General features: G+C 36.7%; 1 protein-coding gene and 1 long non-coding RNA gene across 10 annotated transcripts in view; one reads left to right on the top strand and one right to left on the bottom strand.

The window, feature by feature from the left end:
• Window positions 1-16,216, bottom strand: part of LRRC8B (leucine rich repeat containing 8 VRAC subunit B) — a 110,294-nt gene that overhangs the window by 14,371 nt on the left and 79,707 nt on the right. For 5 of the 9 annotated variants that reach the window (XM_003767221.4, XM_031969353.1, XM_031969360.1 and 2 more), the window contains one exon: window positions 3,643-3,744. The gene's annotated coding sequence lies outside the window, so the exon portion shown is untranslated. Of the gene's footprint in view, window positions 1-3,642; window positions 3,821-16,100; window positions 16,203-16,216 lie in introns of all 9 variants that reach the window. The other 4 variants (XM_031969359.1, XM_031969356.1, XM_031969358.1 and 1 more) reach the window with 2 other exon arrangements.
• The window catches only part of LOC105750288, a 29,317-nt gene that overhangs the window by 9,403 nt on the left and 3,698 nt on the right, over window positions 1-16,216 (top strand). The window contains exon 2 of the long non-coding RNA XR_001120927.3: window positions 7,351-7,434. This is a non-coding gene — a long non-coding RNA (uncharacterized LOC105750288). The remainder of the gene's footprint in view (window positions 1-7,350; window positions 7,435-16,216) is intronic.

Raw genomic sequence — 16,216 nt, forward strand, 5'->3', positions numbered from 1 at the left:
TCAACCCAGGGATCTCCTTTGCCACACCAATACACAAAATGCATGGATAGAATTTGGGGGGGGGGTGTCTGTGAACTTGAATGGGGAAAAAAACCATCACAATCGGTTTCTTTGATAATTCTATGCTTTTCATTTTAGATATTTAAAAACATTTTTCATAGAAGGGATTTGTAGGTTTCACAGGCTGTCAAAAGGCATTCAGGTCCCAAAAATAGTTAAAAATTCTAACTCTAGGAAGCTTCATCTGGGACTTATCAATGTACTTTTAGCACATGGTCTCATTTAAACTCCACTCAGGGAACATGTCACAGTTCTATTCTCCTTTAAGCAAGCTCTCTTTGAACAATATGGTTCCACATCAGACTTCAGAGTCTTTGAAAGCTGGGCAACAATTGGGTCAGCCGCCAAGGTCAGAACTGCCCTGAACAAATAAATGGCCACATTCTGAGAAATGTCTCTCGTGCACAAAATTATCTGCAGCTTTGAAGATGAGACCATTGCTTCTGAGTCACAGATTATGACAAATGATTAAGCACTTGGCACAGCTGGACCGTATTCTATTATTTAAGTGATGTTTTCTCTTTAGGAAAACAATCTGAATTTTCCAGCCCAAAATTAGAAAGCTTTTTGTCCAATCCCGAAAGGAAAATGCTCTCTTTCCCTTTATTTCTTCCCTTGCTCTGCTTTGCACTCTTCCAAACTCATTAGTTCCTCAGAACAAAAACCACCGCTCACTGGCATGTGGCAAGACCAGTAAAGTGGAACACGGGATGAGCGGTGACTAAATCTACACAAGTAGCCCTAACTTGACCGAAGTCCTACAGAAAGGATAAGTGCAAGATGTAGGCTTGGCAAGAACTCCCATCACAACTCTGTTCTCAGAGCATGAATGGTTACAGAGGGACTGAGATTTGCATCATAGGAAGGCACATTCCCATAGAGAAGAACACAAATCCTTTGGAGTTCTGGACTACCATCATCGATGAAGGGCTAACATAGTGCTAACATTTTGTTTTTCCTTCTTCGAAGCTACTGAGGGACTCTCAGATGAGATTTAAAACATACAAGAGACTAAAGCAGGAACATCGCCAAAGCCCAAATATCCTAACTTGACATTAACCTATAGTAATACTGCCAGTAAGGCAAAAGCCTACAATGAGATAAGGCTTGTGAAAACAAGAAAAACATAAAGGGAACCAAAAAGAGGAAATGTAAGTGAAAAGACTGATGTTCAGAGAAAATAGCATCCAGTATAGACAGAGAAAACAGGACACCACTAATGTTGCTTGTCTTCCTTATTGAAGAAAATGACTTTCCAAATTGGTCTAGGAAGAAAGGCAACAGTATATCTTGAACACTTACTATAAGTAAGTACTGGGTTAAATTCTTTGGTCCTCATAATGACCTTGGGAAGCAGACACTACTATTATCCCCATTTTACAGACAAGGACACTGAGGCAGACAGAAGTTAAGTGAACTGCTCAGGGTCATACATAAATGTCTAAGTCTGGATTTGAATCCAGGTTCAGTGTTCTACAATTATTAACATGAAATTGAAACTAAAAAATGGAGATAAAAGGTTAAGAGGGTGATAGCCACTTTAAAATTGTGCAAAGGTCTAATAATAGGTAGCATTTCTATAAAAGTTTAAGGTTTACCAAATTATATATGTGCACATATACAAGTGTGTACATGTGTTCTTGTTTTAATAGCTTAAGTTTTAATAGCTTTAAACTGTCCTAAGATTTTTGGGATACCCTAAATGATCTTAATGAGTGCCAAGCCCAGATAACTTGGGAACAATTGGAAACACATCTTCAAGTGTTTGAAGGTCTGTCTTCTAGAAGAGAGATTAGATTTATTCTGTTTTAGCCTTATGCTATAGAACAAGATACAAGTAGGAGATGGAATTCCATGTAGGAGAAAAAAGTTGGGTAATTTACATATTATATCTTCCACCCACTGCCCAGATGATCTGGGAAAGATAACAAAGACCTCTCCAATTGTTAGCACTCTTTACCTCCTCTTCGTATTTCTTCTCTATATATTTAACTGTGCACATGCTGATGCCTCCCAGAGGGTGCTTGAAGATGAAGAATTATTTCATATTTTATTTGCTACCCACTATCTAGGTGCTTAGGAAATACTTATGAAATTGAAGGGAAATTTTCTACCCCAATTATTTAAGTTTGGAGAAGTTGGTTGTCCTTAGGGGGCTCCTGTGCAATTGAGGTTTTCAAGTCAATTGGCTGGAAGTCCATTGCAGATCCTTCCAACTCTTTAATACCCTGAACTGTATCCTGAAAATGGGGCACAACAAAACTGATCAGAAGATGCCATCAAGTAAGTACTGTTGGGGGAAATTGGAGAGAATGGGAAAGATGCTGTTTCGTTGTTTAAATGAGGAAGAGAAATAACATTCCAGAAATTTCAGAATGGTAGTTTTGAGAACCGCTTTTGGGAAAAAACATCTACAAGGAAACAATAAGTTGATGAAGAACAGGATATGCCATATTAATACCACTGGTCCCTCCTCTAATGTGCCTATTTTTGTCATGGAGGTAACCTGGAATTTAGAAAAGGGAAAAGGAGAGTCCAGAAAACTTGAGAATGACAATCTTGAGATCCACCTCTGGAAAAATTCCAGAAGAGGCTGGAACAGACCAACTACAAGATACCATGCTATGGCTTCTCAAAGCATGGAGTCTTAGCTTGGGATTCTGAAAGGCTAATGCCTAGGAAGTTTCAGCAGGGAGAGCTGTTATGACTAGGACATAGTCATAGGACATAATCTAGGACAGACTGTGTGTCTACTATCTAAGAAGCAGCCTAGCTGTGTTCAGAGAGGTTAGCTGCAAAGAGATGGCTTTTGATTTTGGCTACACTACTCTTGAAGGTCACTGAAATTTTTACAATCCTTACTGGGGGAGAGGAGACCCTGATTTTCAATTCTTCAAGTTTGGGTGATTTTGAAAATGTGGATATTCTCTCTGTTAATACTGATCAAAACTACATCTAAACTGGAAAATGGCAAGACTGTCAAAGATGCAGGGTCCTTGATTTAAACAAGATCTAGGAAAATGTTTTTCATGGGGTCTTTGTGGGAAATGATGGAAAAGTGTAGAGAAGAGAAGCAAGAAGCATTTCTTAATTACATGTGGTGTTAAGTGCTTTGCAAAGATTATCTTGTTTGTAAAATGCACAATCAGCTGGAGCTGGGTATCCACTTCTAGTTACCACTTTCCAGGACGGTCACTGACAAACTAGAGTATGTTCAAAAGGAAGACCATGATGGATATCAGCAGACTCCAAATTACAGCCTTTATAAAATGGTTGAGCAAACAGGTGTTTGTTGGGGAGAAGAGAGTGCTTAAAAAGAAAGGCCTGGGAGAGCAGAACTGTCTTTAAATATGTGAAAGGCTGTTACATAGAAGGAACTGCAGGCTTATTCTGTATTTAAATACAGAGGGTACAAGTCAAAAGGGATTAACATCTCGAAAAGAGACCAAAATAGTTTTAAAATTGATACTTGTATATAACCCATATTAAACGTTTAATAATGGTTTTACGAAGTATCTCCATATGTTATTGGGGTCTGTGACAGTACAGATGGAAATGAAAATATAGAAATGTTATACTTACTACAATGGTAAAAGGGAGAAAAGCAGATGGACTACTCTTCAGTCAGGAGGTCTACACCTTTTGAAGTTTCTTAGGCACACCATCTCTGCCTTTGTCTTCATTCTGGATGGAAAAAATATAGGTATCTTGAAGGGCAACAACAGTTCCAACAGTTATCATTTCTATTGCAAGGCATCCCCTACAAGACAGAGTAGAGAAAAGAAGTTTGTATAGTCTTGATCACTCTATACAGTAAATACCTCTTGGGGAAGTTCTTTGCCCAGAGACTCTCTCTGACTTTCATTGCAAATCCATAATAGATTTTTTTTCTTTTCTTTTGCTGAGGCAATTGGGTTAAGTGACTTGCCCAGGGTCACACAGCTAGGAAGTGTTAAGTGTCTGAGACCAGATTTAAACCTAGGTCCTCCTGACTTTAGGGCTGGCGCTCTAACCACTGCGCCACCTAACTGCCCCCATAATAGATGTTTTCACATGGAAGGTCAATCTCACTTCAGAATCCCAATATTCTATATAAAAAGGCTTCTGCTTAGGTCAACAGAAATCTCCACCACTGACTAATGCCATTCCCAAGTGAAGTGAGTCACTTGACCAATAGTAGTTGGCAAATAAGTGATCAATCCATACAATATAATAATAATAGAGTTAATAATAACTCTGATATGTTTGACCCATTTCCAAAGGCAAGGAAAATTCCAAATATTGCTATTACAGTGACCTTTAGACATTTGTAGTGCTAGAGATGGCACTGAAGATAGAGTACTGGGTCTGGCTTGAATCTGACCTCAGACACCCCCTAACTGTGTGACCCTGGGCAAGTCATGTATCCTCTTATCTTGCCTCAGTTTTTTTTCACATTTTTCACATAATTTCTTATTAGCTTTTCATATTTGTAAACATGTAAGACTTAAAAATGCTAAATGTACACTTTCAGGCAATATCACAAAGTCCTACCATTGGATAAGGTAAAAAGAATTATTTCAGACCTTTTCCCTTCATTGGCCAAAAATGAAAATAACTCTTCTTCCCAACAGCATGAACAATGATTGTAGAACAGTGCTGTCGTACTTATACTAACTTATACTTATACTAACCCCCATGTAGTGTCATCCTTGAATGAAAGCTAGACCACAGAATAAAGAAGTACTGAATGGACAGCAACAGATAAGAACTCCTAACACCAGCTGATATTAGCAAACTCTTTTACTCAGCTATCCTTCCCAGATCAGCCTCAGTCTTCTGGTCTAAAGCTAGAACACAAGACTTATCGGCCACCTCCAGCCTCACAGAAGGTTGTATAGATATTACCTAAAAAGCGCTTAAAGAGTTGGTCCAGAAGTCAATATATGAATATACACCAAAATAATACTATGTTTAATTTTTAAAAAAATTAAACCCTTTGTAAATAAATGTTTATTGATTGGGCAACTTCTAAGAAATTCAAAGCCCTTTGCACAAAGAATAGCTAGGAAATTTTCAGGCCAATAAAAAATTATTTTTTTTTTTGGTTATATAATTGGAGGGAAAAAGAAGTCAACATGGGCAGAACATGTGAGAATTAACTAGCTGGAAGTGACTGCTAGAATTAACATCAGCTAGACTATTTACTTTGAGGTCTCTAGGTCATTTTTTTTTTTAGACTTAGAGCAAAAGGCACGTCTTTGAAAAGGTGAAAGAATTAGACCCGGCGATTTTTTTTTCTCCAAAAGAGAAGTGAGAGCTCTCTTTAAAATGAATCTTCATAATGAACTGTGTTGTGTCTATCCGTTTGCATCCCATAGAGGGCTGCTCAGGGTTTTTGGGGCTGTGATTGTTTCCTTTGGGAATAGACCATTGCATTTCAGCAAGATCAATTAGATTCCGATGATTCCCTTGGTTGAGAATGGAAGAATTCAATTCAATTCAACAAGCAGGGTTTTTTTTTTTGCACTTAATAGTATTTTTTTCCCAGTTATATATAAAGATAGTTTCAACAGTTATTTTTGTAAGATTACGAGTTCCAAATTTTTCTCCCTCCCATTTTTTCCCTCCCTATTCCCTGGGATAGTGAGCAATCTGATTTAAGTTTTACAAGTTCAGTCACATTAAACCTATTTCCACATTAGTCATTCAACAAGCATTTATGAAGTGACTTCTGTATATGGTACTGAGGAATGGGAATAGAAAACCTGAAAGAAAAAATCTTTGTCCTCAAAGAGCTTATGTTCTATTGGGAAGGAAAGAAGAGATACAATATTTACATGGATTAACAATAATAATAACTAGCATTTGTATAACATTTTAGTTTGTGAAGTACTTTATAAACATTTTATTTTTTCTTCAATATTATTTTTCCAAAATACATGTAAAGATAATTTTCAATATTCATTTTGTAAGATTTTGTGTTTTAAATTTTTCTCCCTCCCTCCCTTACTTCCCCTTTCCTCAAGATACATAGCAATCTGATATAGGTTATATATGTACAATCCTTTTAGATATATTTCTTTATTTGTCATATTGTGCAAGAAAAATCAGATCAAAAGGGAAAAAAATCAGGAGAAATAAAAACAAAAAACAAAACAAGAATATAAACAAACCAAACCAAAACAAAAAAAGGTGAAATTCACATTCAGTCTCCATAATTCTCTGACTGGCTGAGGATGGCAGTTTCCATCCCAAGTCTACTGGAACTGTTTTGAACCACTTCCTTGTTGAGAAGATCTAACTTTATCGTAGTTGATCATCATATAATCTTTCAGATAAACATTTTAAGTAAATAAAATAAGCATAATTTAATTTAAGGAGGCAGAGTAATAACCAAAGGAGAATAGGAAAACCTTTCAGAGGTGAAGGTACCTGGGTTGAAGTCTTAAAAATCTAAAGATTCTAAGATTTCAAATGTGGGAGACACAGCCTGGGCAAAAGTCCTGAGGTAGTAGACGAGAGAACCTGCCATAGAGGAGGCAGACTTTGGGAAAAAATAGTTAGGCTAGGTTGGTTGCCCTGCTGAATTTGAATGTGGAAAACAAGGCTGAATCAGGGTGGAAGAGCTTTTAAAATGGCAAGATAAAGAGTTTATTCTTTTCCTAGAGGTAAGAGAGGGCCACTAAAAACTGTTCTTAAACAGAGGAGTGATAAAATCCGACCAGTTCTTTAGGAAGATGATTTTGGCAGCTGTGTGGAGGATGGATTAGGGAAATCAGGCAGGTAATCCATTTTTATTTAATAATAACCTACTATGTACAAGACACTGTGCTAAGCAATAATGACACAAATACAAATTTTAAAAATAACAGACCCTGCCCTCAAATACTTAAAATTTAACAAGGGGGAAGAGAGAGAATATACAAAAGGAAACAAAGGGGGAAGAGGAAGAAGGTCCCTGAAGTCCTTAGGGCCATATTGGAGAAGTCTAAAAAAGTCCTAAAGCAGTAGAGCTGGTGGGAAATGGAGAGAAGATTGGGTGAGCTCCCTCCTTAAACAGAGAACCTAAAGCCTATGGCTCCGTCTTCTAGTCAGAGAGGCAGAGGAAGCTTAGGAGATGCTGAGTGAGAAGAAGATGCAGAACCAGGATACTTCTTTGAGATAGAATCTCACTAACCTCAATGTTGTTTAGAAAGTACTCTACCTGGTTGCTTTCCTTTATAAGACTGGATCAAAGCACTATACACTTTTTTGTGTATATACACAGTTTATGAAAACAAAATGCTTATTTGCTCCTATTCCTCCCAGGGTCTGAGGAAAGAGGTACTGATCATAAGAGTTATAACTCTTCCAAGGTGGAGGCACAATGAGACCATCATTGGAATCATTCAGGTAAGTGGTGGTTTATGGGCCTGTGTCCCTGTTTGCAGTCTTGTCATGTAGCAATAATATTTTGGAACAGCTACTGCTATAGCCTCCTGCCCAGGTATTAACTCTGGGAAGTTTTGGTTTCCATTTGTAGAAAAGACCAAAATTTCCTGGGTTTTGACCCTATAAGGATGACTAGTCATAGAGTCTAAGATTCAAATATTAACTTAGCACAACCATCAACTGTGGTGAACTCAGCACAACCTCATTTCACTATGTGTAAGAATGACCCCAGGCATAGATACACTTAGAAGCTAATAGTGCTGACTGCCACAGAAGATGCAGTTCAGAAATGGACACCCTCCTTGGGCACAAGAGAAACAGAACCAAGTGTAATGTATCTCTGGAGGATTCATTAAGGCAAATGGACAGCATGACTCAAAAATTCTGTTAAAAATGGTGAGTGGCAAAAGTTACAGTCACAAGAGAGGCTTTAGCCAAAGAAAAATGATACAGGCAAGCAAAGGAATGGTGGGGGAGACTCGATTCATGTGTTTCCCCTAGAGGGGATCATGTTTGGAACAAACAATCACAGGGATTTAAGGAAGAAAGAAATAGGTCAGAGTATTTACTATTCCCCAACTAACACAGGAATAGTAGTGCACCTCTGACTATCTCAGAACGCTACCAAGAAACCAAAGTGGTTGATGAAAATGACAGATTTATTCCAGTTATACCCTCTCTTCTCTTGATGAAATCGTCTATACAAGGTACTAGGGATTCCACAATCGAGCACTATAAAACAAACCAATAATATCCATATAATAAAACCAAATTGTCTTGCCACTTTCCATCACCCTCCTCAAGGATACTGGCATAGAGCTATAGCCCTGGCAAGAGGACAAAGATGTTGGTTATGAGATGTTGGATTGTTAATAGCACATAATTTCATGGAATTAGCTTAAAAAAACAAGGTCCAATCTCAAGCATGTATGGAGTGTGTGGTAAAGAAATTTTTGAGAAGACATTTGTGGCACATTATGTTCCATAATGGAAATCCAAGAAAATTAGGGCATGATTCTAAAGTCTGATTTGTTCTTTGCTTCCCCTTAATTTATTTTGTTGAAATACTTCCTGCACTATGCTCAAAAGGCTATCAAATTGTGCATACCCTTTGATCCAGCAGTGTCTCTACTGGGCCTGTATCCCAAAGAGATCATAAAAAAGGGAAAAGGACTCACATGTGCAAAAATGTTTGTAGCATCCCTTTTTGTAGTGGCAAGGAACTGGAAATAGAGTGGACGCCCATCAATTGGAGAATGGCTGAATAAGTTATGGTATGTAAATTTAATGGAATATTATTGTTCTATAAGAAACAACCAGCAAGATGATTTCAGAAAGACCTGGTGAGACTTACATGAACTGATGCTAAGTTAAGTGAGTAGAAGCAAGAGAACATTATACACAGCAACAACAAGATTATGCGATGATCAACTGTGATGGAATTGGCTCTTTTCAATAATGAGGCAATTCAAGCCAATTCCAATAGACTTGTGATGGAAAGAATTATCTGCATCCAGAGAGAGGATTATGGGAACTGAGTGTGAATCACAACATGATATTTTCAGCTTTTTTGTTATTGTTTGCTTGCTTTTTATTTTCTTATTTTTTTCCTTTTTGATCTGTTTTTTCTTGTGTAACATGATGAATGTAGAAATACCTATAAAAAATTTTACATGTTTAACATATATTGGATGACTTGTTGTCTAGGGAAGAGAGGAAGAAAAATGTGGAACACAAGGGTGAATGTTGAGAATTATCTTTACATATATTTTGTTTTTTTTTTAATTTTTTTATTTTCAAAACATATATGCACAGATAATTTTTCAACATTGACCTTTACATAGCCTTGTGTTTTAGATTTTCTCCTTCTTCCCCCAGCCCCTCCCCTAGATGGCAAGCAATTCAATATATGTTAAATTCAATATGCATAAACATATTTATACAATTATCTTGTTACATAAGAAAAATCAGATCAAAAAGGAAAGAAAGAAAACAAAACTTTGCATATATTTTGAAAATAAAAAGCTTATTATTAGAAAAAAAAGAAATACTTTCTCCAAAATATGATTCTCATTCTCTCCCTCTCCACAACCAATTGTGTTCAGTCTTTTTTGCTGGCTCTTCACTTTTTTCATATTCCTCATCTCCTTTTTTCCTTCTCTCTCTCTCTTCCCTTCTCTCTTCCCCTCTCCCTTCTTCCCTTCTCCCTTGCCTCTCTCCCTCTCATCTCCCCATGTCTCTTTTTATCTCCATGTCTCTCTCTCTATGTCTGTTTGTCTCTATCTCTCTTTTTCTCTCTCTGAAAATACAATAAACACAATAAGAGGGAAATATGAGCTCCTAGAAACTGGTGATATTCTCAAATGATCTTAATGAGATCATACTGTAAACTGATCTCCCAGGGAATGGAATAGGAACAAACCCTGGGGGATGTAATCTGAGCACTGATTTTTTTCTCCCAAGTTTTCCTTTCACCAGGTGTTTCCGCTCTGTGTGTGTGTGTGTGTGTGTGTGTGTGTGTGTTGTGTATGTGTGTATTAAACTAAATTCCTACATTTGAACTCCTGTTGACATGATCTTTTATCACACAAGAAATAACAAAAACACAAAATAAATTTCCCCAAATTTCTATCAGGATTTAGACAAATTAAGTATTCCACATACACAGTCATGTTTCCAGTATTCTTCTGTCATTAAAATAAGGGGAAAGGAAAGAGGGCTATCATCCTTGGGACTCAACAATATGACATAATAGATTTTCTACTTCTGGAGAGGGGGAGAAGAATTTGGATGTTGTATTTCCTATGGTATGTCCAAAAATAGGTACAATCTGAGGGATGGCATTGGCGTATAGGATGTTGGACTCTGGAACCAGGAAGACCTAAGTCCAAATCCTAACTTTAGACACTTATTAGTTGTGTACATTCTGAACAAGTCACTTAACCTCTGCCTGCCTCAGTTTCCTCATTTATAAAATTGGGGATAATAACAGATCCTATCTCCTAGGATTGTTGTGAGGATCAAATGAGATACTATTTGGGAAACACTTTACACTTGAAACACTTAAAAAACTTTCCATAAATGCTAACTATCATTATTAGACTCTAGAGTATGTCCACTACTTTCTCAACATAGAACCATTGCTCTATTACAGAATTCCCAGAAGTCTATAGTATTAAGATTTTAGTTACCTTATAGCATTGTGAAAATCAGGTTTTTGTTGGTTTGGGGATTCCCTTTCATCAATACCGATCATCTCTTGCTATAAGCTTAGTAAAAGTTTTTTTTTTTAATTTTAAATTTAAAATTTTTTAGTTTGGCTGAAAGTTTCTGAAAATGACCTGGCAATGAGTTCCTGTGACCTTCACTAGGCTGGCTGGTCCTTGGACCTCAGAGATATAATCTATTGCCAGGATCCTAGTAAAGGCTTTTTGAGCTTGGCATGGACTACCGGGTCTTGTGCTCTTCTTCTGGCATAGACTCTGAGGTGCCAAATCTTTCTTCTAGCTATGATCAGGGAACTGTGTGGATCTTTTATGGAGTCTTCAAAATTTTAACATTTAAAATTATATCCCATCTGGATCTGATGATGCATAACAAGTCTTAAAGACCTTTGTAGTATAGATGTATTTAGTCTAGTCTATAGACATATGTAGTCTGATACTTATTTCTCGTTCCCATGCTAGTTGGAGAGTATTCAGAAAATACTCTTTTCTGCTCTTGATGCAGTTATTTAGTTCTGTGTTTTTAAGGCACTCTCCTCCTTCTTCTCAGCTCCCAATGGTATCTTAGCAAACCACCAGGATTCAGTCCAAATCAGATCTTGATTTTGAATACATGGATATACTAAATCAGATCAAAGAAACAATGTGAAGTGAAAGCGGTTTTATGGTTTTAATCCCATTCCCTTTACTTTTCACCTTCATTATAAAGCCATAAAAGCTTTTCAAGTATATAAATTCCTTTAGCAATCCTACCCCTAAGTCTCTCAAACTGAAATAACAACAATAAAGCAAGGCATATTTATATCCCAGTAATCTTTACTTTATAGTTAAAGCTCTCTAAAATAATCAAAGAAAAGTACACAAATATGAATTACAAGTATTTATATTCATAAAATCCCAAGAGCTTGGGGGCAACTTCAAAGACCACTTAATTCTTGGTTCCTCATTTCTTGTCATGACTACAACATAATAATTGGCATAATGGATATAGATCTGGATTATCGAGTTAGGAGAACCCAAGTGTGACCTCTATCTTGGACACTTCTTAGTTGTTTGACCTTAAACAAATCAACCATTCTGTACCTCAATTTCCTTATCTGTAAAATGAAGTTGGAATAAATGGCCTTTAAGTCCCATCCAGCTCAATCTACGAGCCATCAAGAACTTTTACTATTTATACTAAGGTCTTAAAAGATCTCAATTTCCTTGGAAAGAAGCTTATTGTCAAGAACTTTTCTTGTCATCCTGTAATATTTCTCTAGACCATTCGTTTATCCCCATCTCTCCTTAATCTTTTCTCTTTCCAAAAAATCCATAAGTACCCTGAAATCAATTCAATTTCCTTCTCTTCTTTTTTGCTGTCATTTCTCTACATATCTCCCAGTTATTCTCTTACTTTTCTCGATGACTTCTGGATTAGGACGATGGTCTTTCCTCACTACCCCATCCATCCCTACCATTATTCTTGATCAACGTCCGTTTTCACATCAGTAACCCTGCTCCACAGCTCCAATCCAATGACTTCCTTTCCCCATATCATTCTTCAGGATTTTAGACATGGATCATTAAAGTGATTAAAGTTCACTCTCTCACCTCCAAGACTCATAAAGCTGAAATAGCACTTTCTTCAATTGCAGCCTTCTAACATTTTTTCTCTCTCCCATATTTTTGCTTAAAGCTTGTTCTATACCATTTCCAGCCTAATCTCATACTCTAGTTTCAAACTGGCTTACTTTTTGACCTCTTGATTGCATGGGGATATTCTCAGCACCATACATTTTTACATATTGTTCTCTATCTTTAGTTTCCTCCATCCCCGTAAATTACTACTCATTCTTCAAAGCTCAAGCCACATGCCAACAAGCTATATTTTAAAATCCAAAGTCTACTTCTACCAAGATAAAATGATTTGTTGAACTTATGATCTTTTGGGCAGGAAGATGGAATGACTGAAGTAGTACATTTGATGGACTGGAATGGGAACAGACCGAAGGCAAGAGAGGTCAACAACAGAACAGCAAAGAGTTCAGGGCCTGAACTGAGATGGTTTGTAGTAGGAGTTGAAAAAAAAGGAAGCATGTTGGCCTTTGAGCAATGGCCAGTGCCTTCACTGATGTGACATCATCTCCATCCCTTCCCAACTTCACAATATGAAGTCCTGTGGATATTATGAATTTCTGTTTTTAAAAGTAGAGCTAAGTCATGATCAAACCAAGTGTTGATATCTTTGTTGCTCCAAAACTGAAAATGCAACCCACATTTTGGGAAATTATTTTTCAAGCAGGAGAAATGTCTGAATTAGGTAAAATTTATTGTAATAAATCACACAAAAGCAGCTGAGCAGTTGAGTCACAATCTATTCAAGATCTGTCTGGGTTTAAATCATCTCTGCAATAACATATCCTACTAGAATTTATGTGAGTTGTGTGTTGTTTTTTGCATTCACAATTTAGAGCAATGTTTACCATATAGCTTGGTAATGACTAAATATGACTATTAACTCAAAAGAGCATTAGCTGCTAAATGTTGGGAAATGGCAGGAAAGTATGATTACCTCTTCAACTCATGAACTTTGAAAAATAGAAGACTTAGTTAAGGCAGAATTGACAAGACTTAGAAGTGATGTGATTATACAATGGGGAAGAAGAAAAAGTCAAATACACTTCTGAGGTTTTGAACCTGAATGATTTAGGGGGATAGAAGTACCATTGACAGAATAAGGGGTTCAGAGGAGGAATCATTGAGGGTGAAGAATTTTGGGTTTCTTGTGTCTGAGGTGCTAACAACATTAAGATAGGAATATTTAACAGGTAGTTAGAAAGTTCAGTATAGGATCTCTTGGGAGATATTTGGAATGGGAATCGAGAGGTGATAGAGCAATGAGAATATTTAAGATCTTTAAAAGAGAAAGAATGGCAAGAGAAGAACATTAATGGCAGTATCTTGGAGAAGCCATGGTTTCAGAGATGGAGAAAGAATGAGAAACAAGAAAAAAAGGAAAAACAATCACAGAAATAGGAGGAGAATGATCAGAGTGCCATGACAGGAAAGTCAAGGAAAACAGTGATATAAAGAACAAGGGCATGATCTACAATGGTCATTATTGCAGAGGGGCTCATCTTGAGAAGAACAATGGGTTTACTGATATGCAGGGTTTCATTCCATTTCAGAGAGGGGTCTTTTAGCAGTTGTAGAGATGGGCATAGGAGTCCCATGACTGATGCAGAGCCATCTTATTAGAAGGTTGGCACTTGAAGATGTGGGCACAATCAAGGGAAGAGTTTGTTGTGTGTTTGCTTCTAAAGCATGGGAAAATGGGAGAATATTTGCAAGGTGAGGTAAAAGAGCAAGCAGCAGGCAGAGATAGAGGGATTTTAGGAACAAAAAAAGCCAGATTAAAGGAAGATGATCATGGATAGTGGTAGAGAAAAATAATTATATAGAACTTATTATGTACTGGACACTGTGCTAAAAAAAACTTTAGAAATAGTATCTCATTTAATTCTCTCAACAACTCTGAGAAATTGGTACTAGTCTTATTACCAATTTCACAACTGAAGAAACTGAAGCAGACAGAAGTTAAGTGACTTGCTCAGGTCTGAAGTTGAATCTGAATGGCACTCAATCCATTGCTAGAAGCTGGAAATGGGATGAGATGAGATGAGAAAAAGGGAAAAGGGAGCAGGATTAGTTTTTGTAAGGAGGAAAGTAATTTCTTCTCTATGACTAGAAAAAAAAGGAAGGGAGAAAAAATGAGGATACTTAAGAAGATTGAGGGAGTAAAGGTAACAGTACTTGTTGAATTGTCTCCATCTCAGAACCAAAGGGAAGGAAGAGAAAAGAGTTGGGTGCTTGCGGAGGGAAGATTTGGGATGGTATGAGTCAATAACATGTATAGTAGCCTCTAACAGCCCAGGAGAGAAATAGAGGAGACCAATGAGAAGAGCTCCTTGGGACTGAGAGGTAGCAATACTGAAATACAGAAGTTCAAGGGAACAAGGAACTAGAGAGGGAAAGGAAGGGTATTACCCAAATGGCTTGGACATAGGGTGAAGAGTGGAAAACCAAGAAACATGGCTAATAGATTGAGAGGACAGGGTGAAATTTAGGGGGGGCAAATATTTTAATCAGGAATGGGTATGGGAGGAATGAGGGAATGAGAGGTGAAGAGACAAGAAATTGTGGAGAAATGGGAACTTGAGGGTACAGAATTTTAAGGCATAGCAATTTTGCGTGAAGGTGATATCACAGGAGGTGAGTTTTTAAAATTGTAAGAATAGGGTATGTATTAGGAAGAACACTGAAGTCTTTAAAAATTATTATTTTTGGTCTGTTTTATTAATCCTAATAAGCTCCACTAAACATTCTATGTTTTTTTAATGTGGTTAGTGATAACTGTCATCTAACATGTTATCCTGCTTTATGTCTTTTAAAAGTAGTTTTTTATTTTATTTTATTTTTCCCCATTTTATTTTATTTTTAAAATATATTTAATATTTTCCCAGTTACATTTAAAATGATTTTTTATATTTGTTTTTTTAAAACTTTTGAGTTCTGGGTTCTCTCCCTTATCCCCACTCCCAATTAAGAAACCATATCTGAAGTTAAAACATTTCCATAAAAGTCATGATGTGAAAGAAAACATAGATCTCCCACACCAATGAAATAACCCTCAAGAAAAATAAAGTTAAGAGACAGGAGACAGAGAATGCTTCAATCTCTAGAATATTGAAGTCTTGGTAGTGACAGAAAGAACAGGAAGGACAAAGATAGTGACAAAGAATGTCAAAGTCATAGAGAAAAATGAGATTGGAAAGTTGATAGAATATGGTAAGAATCTGGAGTGTTGATTTACCCCAGGAATTTTTAATCTGGGATCTATAAAGTTGTTTTTAAAAATAGTTTGATAACTTATTTTCATAATTGATTTCCTTTGAAATCCTATGTATTTTATTTTTATAAACCACTATGCTAAGAAGGGATCCATATATTTCATTCAGCTGAAGTTTGAGTCAAAAAGACTGCTCAACTGTACAAAAGAAAGAACAGTTGTAACTCTTCTCCTTGTGTTGAAATGAACTTTATATTTGGTTCTCTATGTCCGTGAATAGAACCCAAGCTCATTGAGGCAGAGACTTTTTAAAATTTTGTGTCTACACTGCCTTATCCTTAGTAAGTACTTAATTGATGTCTGTTGAACTGACAAACTGAAGTTCAATACAAGGAAAATGAGTAATGGAGAAAGTTTAAACATCCAGAGTAAGAGAGCAGGGAACAGGGAAGGTTTCCCAGAGGAGACAGCAGGTGACCTGAGCTCTTTCCTCCCTTGAATTATATTTATTACTAGTGTACAAATGGAGGTCCAAAAGAACCTCACCATTTTGTGAATTTCTATCTCCATACCATTTGGAACGTTCTACTATCCGTCTTGTTCTTTTCCAGGTCTGGGCTCATAGTTTTTTCCATCTTCTTTCTTCACTTGCCTGAGCCTCAGTTTATTCATTTCTAAAATAAAAGGT

Source organism: Sarcophilus harrisii, chromosome 4 (assembly GCF_902635505.1).
Source record: "Sarcophilus harrisii chromosome 4, mSarHar1.11, whole genome shotgun sequence".
Taxonomy (NCBI): domain Eukaryota; kingdom Metazoa; phylum Chordata; class Mammalia; order Dasyuromorphia; family Dasyuridae; genus Sarcophilus; species Sarcophilus harrisii.